Source organism: Lepidochelys kempii, chromosome 11 (genome assembly GCF_965140265.1).
Source record: "Lepidochelys kempii isolate rLepKem1 chromosome 11, rLepKem1.hap2, whole genome shotgun sequence".
Taxonomy (NCBI): domain Eukaryota; kingdom Metazoa; phylum Chordata; order Testudines; family Cheloniidae; genus Lepidochelys; species Lepidochelys kempii.
Genome location: NC_133266.1, coordinates 50,275,079 through 50,281,078, shown reverse-complemented (window position 1 = coordinate 50,281,078; position 6,000 = coordinate 50,275,079).

Here is a 6,000-nt window from a genome sequence, read left to right as displayed (position 1 = left end):
TGTTGGTGTTTTCTTATAATGCGAAATATTCTCTTAAAACCTTCATAATTAAATGGCTCAATTTGGCAGAACATCGATTTGATTAGTTCACACCACTAACAAGGCAATGCAGGAATTGTTTACATTTTAAATCTATTTTTCCCTTCTGCCCAAATAAGGAGAGTGGCTATTCAGTTGGGAAAGTAATCCAGATAAAGGATCCACTCCTGGATTGTACGGTGCTTATTACTGTGAGTAGCCCCACTGAAGGGATCACCATGGATCAGCCTGCAGGTAAGAGGATGGGCAGTTGACAGAGGGCAGCCCAAGGAAGGAGTGAGTGGGTATGAAGTATTGTTGACACCCCCTCTTCCCTTGGGCCTTGGCTTGCCACTGATTCCCCCAGGGGATTGGAGTGTTGTGCTCACTATGGGGAGTTAAAGCCAACACCACTTCCTGTGTGATGCACCACGTCATAGAAAACACTACGTGCAGCGGTAAGTACTTGCAGGATTTGTCTGTCTATGGTAAAAATAGCAACAAGCTTTTTTAAAAAGATGAAATATTTTAAATATACAAAACTGGTCCTGTTTTCTGAAGCGTTGAACCCATAAAGCCTCTGCCTCTCTGCTTGAAACAAGATCACTTCATTCTCCTCCCTTCTCTGCCCCAAGGAATCCTGACATCAGGTTTCCTCAGCTGCTGACTGTCCACAGAACCCTGCTTAAAGGGACATTCCCTCTACAGGATGAAGGGGAGGGAAAGGTGGTCATTTGGCACGTCAAAGTCTACTGTAACCTGGGGCTATCTTTCATTTATGTCCGGAGCTCTGCAGTGTTGGTGGGGGGTGATGTCCACCTGCTTCTCTCCAGCCTGATTTTTGCTCCCATATCAATGCCCCCCCAACCCCCCATGTGCAGATCAACAGTGCATGCCACACTGTTTACAGAGACCGACCCATTGTTATTAGAATTGTATTAATGATAAGATTACATTTATTGTGCTTCTTTCATCCTGAAGAGGATCCTTTGCTGCTTTACAAATCATATCTATGAGAACATTGCAGTAGGTAAGCAAAATAAGGGCTGTGTGTGAAGACCACACTGTGCACCACAGGAGGAGAGGGTACAGAGATGGTATGAGGCTCAATGTGGTGTTGTTCCACAGTCCAGGGTGATTCCCATGGTTGGCATAAATTACAGCAGCCTGGAGAATTTGACTCTTAAGTATTCTCCATTGGAAAGAAGAGCAATGAATTGAAGAGTAGGATCAATAATATTAAGTGACTCAGCAGTATCCAGTGTTTCCATCCAGAAAAAGGAGTTGAGCATTATCTGACAGACAGGTATTGCACAGCTGGGGTGAAATTCTGGCTTCATAGAAGTCAATGGCAAAACTCCCCTTAATTGCAATAGGACCAGGATTTCACCCCAGAAGAATATGAACCATCAGTCTTTGAATGTGCAGGATTTGGGCATGCACCAGTCATCTGGGAAGTGTAACTACAGTTCCCCTCCACCTATCCTGTTTCGTTAAGCAGTAAGAGCTAGTATTTCATCTTTAAAAAATCTTTCTTCACATCCCATTTAACATAGGAAAAGACTCATGTTCCCACAAAGTAATCCCTTATTGGCTATTTATCCTTCTGAGGGAAAGCCACTACAGCCTGATCAGTCTGTCCCCGATATAATCCACAGCAGAGCTTCCTTTCATTTTCCTTTCTCTCATTCACACAGCGCCTCTTCCTCTGCTCACTGTGATACCCTCAGAGCAACTAAGCTCAGAGTAATCAACTGTGATGAAGTGGGTATGTTCTTACTGTTTTGTCTGAATACTGTGTGTGCCTCAGTTTCCCTTATGTGTTATTCAAGTATCTAAGTGGTGGGACAAGGGTGTGTGATCATTGCAGAGACCCCTAGGGGCAAGTGTGACTGCCAACTGTCTGCCTGGGCACAGAGAGAATGGTATCCTGTATCTGTATCCTGGTAACTGATAGCCAAGGATACAGAGCCAGTTGGAAGAGATGGAAAACAAAGTGAGACATGCAGGTCAGGTGACCTGTTTACCCAGGAAAAAGATAAAGTAAAGAGACGGGGCAGCAGCTCGTGACTGAGCTGGAAGCTGGAAGCTGGAAGCTGGTCAGTCTCTTGGTTTGGAACTCAGGGGATAGCCCAGGGTTTCCCCCAAGATGGAATTTTCTGAATCTTCCTGCTTTCTGTACTAACAAGATCTGTTCTGTGCTGTGTTCCCATCAACTAATAAACTCTTCTGTTTTCCAACGCTGGCTGAGAGTCACCTCTGACTGCAGAATTGGGGTGCATGGCCCTTTGGGGGGTGTAAGGCTTCCCCAGGTGTCCCATCCAGGTGGACTCGCTGCAGGATGCTCACAGTGTGGACAGGTGTGCTGAATGCTCCAGGGTCAGACCCAGGAACAGGCTTCTTGCCCTGGTGAGAATGTGCTCTGAGGGAAAACACACTGCACTAGAATCATGCCTGACTTCATTCAGAGCTGTTTCAGAGCACCAGCACTGTGACTCTGTGACACCAACAGGTTACACTTGCTCAACAAAGACAATTAAAAGTGAAGGATGAATCTTTATTGGATAACAGAGTTGGTTGGATGGAAGGAATAAAGGGATCTAGGCCAAGGTTACAAAAATCAGAGAACTGAATGCTATATCTTAGTGACACCAATAACCATATTCCTGGCATTGAATATAGTTCATCGATTCCTTTCTTTAGCCAGAATCCATTCAGATTATTTTGAAGGAAACTTAGACTGTGTTCAGAACTTTCATTTTCTTTTCACATCTTAATTCTCTTAATATACTCACCCCATCACGTTTACTACTCTTCTAATCTGTATTCTCTTTCCTCCATGCTACTTATTTTTCTCTTAGTTCTCTTCTCTCTCCAGCTTTTTCCCTCTGTTCCACCCATTCCTTTTTCCACTGCCATCACACCTGCTTTAAGAACCAGTACATTTCTTTAAATTTTAATAAGATGTCTGCCCTTCCAGATTCAATGTGTTCCTGCATATTAACTTAGAGACTAACCAATTTATTTGAGCATAAGCTTTCGTGAGCTACAGTTCACTTCATCGGATGAAGTGAGCTGTAGCTCACGAAAGGTTATGCTCAAATAAATTGGTTAGTCTCTAAGGTGCCACAAGTACTCCTTTTCTTTTTACTAACACGGCTGTTACTCTGAAGCCTGCATATTAACTTGCAAGTCTATTTTGTTCCTCACAGCTATTTCCTTAAGGTGTTATCATTTTAAAATTGGGTTAGTTTAAAAATAAAATGAAATGTAGATAGATCTCAGGAAATAATTAATGAAAATTCTCATGTTTTGTTTCTATACAACTGGGTATGTTAGAGATCAGTGAACTTCAAAGAGTTTGGAGGTTTCTTTGCGAAAGTACCCATGTTGCATCCATAACCTTTTCTGAACATACAGCAGAGCATTTTGTCTGCAAAACAAATCTGGAAATCTATCAAAAATAGTCTCTCATTGGTCTAGAGGTAGCTCATAGTTTTAATCAGGAAGAAAATAACATGTGAACAGCATGTGTTTGGTCTTAGTATTTCTGCTCATGACTAGAACCAGAAAATGCCTAAAAATGGGTGGGGAAGAAAGTTACCTGAATTTTTTTCAAACCTCATTCATGTTCACATTGTGTTTGGCCTAACAAGTTGTATAATTTCTTATATTATCGGAAGTGGTCTGTGCAGCCCCTTCCATCAGCTATGTTTTAGTCATTCAAACTATGAAATGAAAACTGATGTTTAAATGATGTATGGGTGAATGTTGAACGCTAGATGGCAGCTTTACACTGCACATATCATAGTCTTCTAGGTAGCTAGAGAGTAATGTTTCCCCTGCCCCGGTTTAAAAAGATTTTCTCCAGTATAGTTCATAGCTGTTAACATACTATAAAAGCTTGCTTGTATCTTGTTTCTTATGCTTGGTTGATTCACATAGTGTTATTACTCCATATGTTTTGGCAGAAGAGCTCTGGATTAGCAAATCTTTGGTGCACAAACCTTTTCTGTTTCACTTACTATATAACGGTAGGGTCACAAAACTCTTTTGGCTGCTCAGATTTATGTTTAAACCTCAGACCTGATGATCCAAGATTTTTCCTTTCTATCAAGTTAATCTGGATCATCACGTCTTGGGTGTAATCATAAGGCTGAGACCCTTGACAGATTTTGATGGTCCTACCACATTTACAGTAAGCTAAACATTGCTGGAGCATTTCATTTAAAAAAATGGTAGGAAAGAACATTATTTGCCAAAGAGAAATTGTGAATTTTAGAGGTGTTCAGGTAATAAAATACTCACTTCTTTGTCTACTACTCTGTGTCCATGGACAATTCTGCTTGCTTGGGTTAGTGTGCAGTATTGCTTCCCGAAAAGAAAGAATGAAAAGAAAGAATGAAAAGATCAATCTACATAACTACAGTACTAATTATTATTTTCCGGTGTGTTTTGCATAGATATTTATCATGACCAAGAACTAATTTCACATCAATGTTCAGGTTCAGATTGCTTCTCCTTATTTTCTAGCTCTTTATAGCCCAGCAGTGCTGCTAGAGAACAGGGTCTAGACACTTCCATATTTCCATGATACCACTTCCTTTTAAAACTATAAGCCAGTTTTACACTAGGGTAAGGCCATTATCCTGAGTGGAGTTACTCTTGATTTACATAAGTGTGAGTTCAGAATCAGACCCAGCGTCTTGTTTATTTTTGCTTGCATTGGCCAATAATTTAGCATATCAATTCTTAGTCTGAGTGTGTTTTTGTTTAAAAAGACATACATTGATCGTACTTTATTCTCGAACAATTCTCACATTAAGACCTCTGCAGTATATAGATGCAAATGAGTCAGATGACCGTTAAAGTCCCAATCCTGCAAATACTTATCTCATGAGTATCTTTACACAGGTGTGTGGTTTCATTCAATTCAATGGCACTACTTGTGTGTGACAGTTAGCAGGATTGGAGTCTAAGACTTCTTTAGCTCCCATTTGTTTTGGATTACAGCAATGTCATTTACATTTTCAAAATATCTATTGATTTGGGAAGCCTACAGTTTTGGGTGGCAGTTTAGTACACCTTAAATAGGCTTGATATTTTGAGGACAAGTCATCAGCATCTCAGAAAGTCACATGCCTGTTCCAAAATCTATTGAAGTTAGTGGAAAGATTTACATTAACCTTTGACCCAAGTTCTAAACTCATATGTTCTCAAGAATTCTCAAGCGGGGCAACCAAAAATTAACATTTCTGAGATCACTAGCCACTTTGGAAAATGTAGGTCTGAATTCTGTCTAGCAATGATTCACATGGCAAATTTTATTTTAATTTACCTTGATATTTTCTCTTGCACTCATGCAATCTCAGTTTTATTTGATTTTATTTTTTATTTTTTGCAACTGAAAAAAAAAAGGGGGGGAGGGTGAGACAGTAACAGCCTGGTAGTTTTAATTTAATATTTGTCTGCATGTGGAGATTTGATTCTGATCTTTAACATAATTTTATTCTTCAAATATTAAACTATTTCTGGGAATGTCTTCTCAGCACTTAACAGTCAAATGCCTAGAGCAACATACAGTGCTGTCATCTGTAGAAAGGATTCCGTCAGAGACGGTCAGGTCACTGAGGTAGTAAGGAATAATGCAACTATTGTCTTACATTCTTTGTTTATAAGTAAAGATTTAGGTTGGTTTATTTATCTCGAACTTGTTTTAAACTGGGCATGTTCCACTGAGTGGATATGTGAAAAAACAAGCAATTAAGCCCCCTTTTTGGAACAGAATGAATATTTTCAGATTCACTTCAAGGCACTAGTTTATCTGGATGGCAAGTTTCAACAGATCTCAGTGAAGGTGAAAGTAAACTAGCTTTCACTAGGAACAATACATTTGGATACCACATGAAACATGTCAGTGTTCAGGCTGTCTCCAGTTCTTGTCTGGGAATATTAGAGGAGCATTGCTTTCTGGGGGTGTGC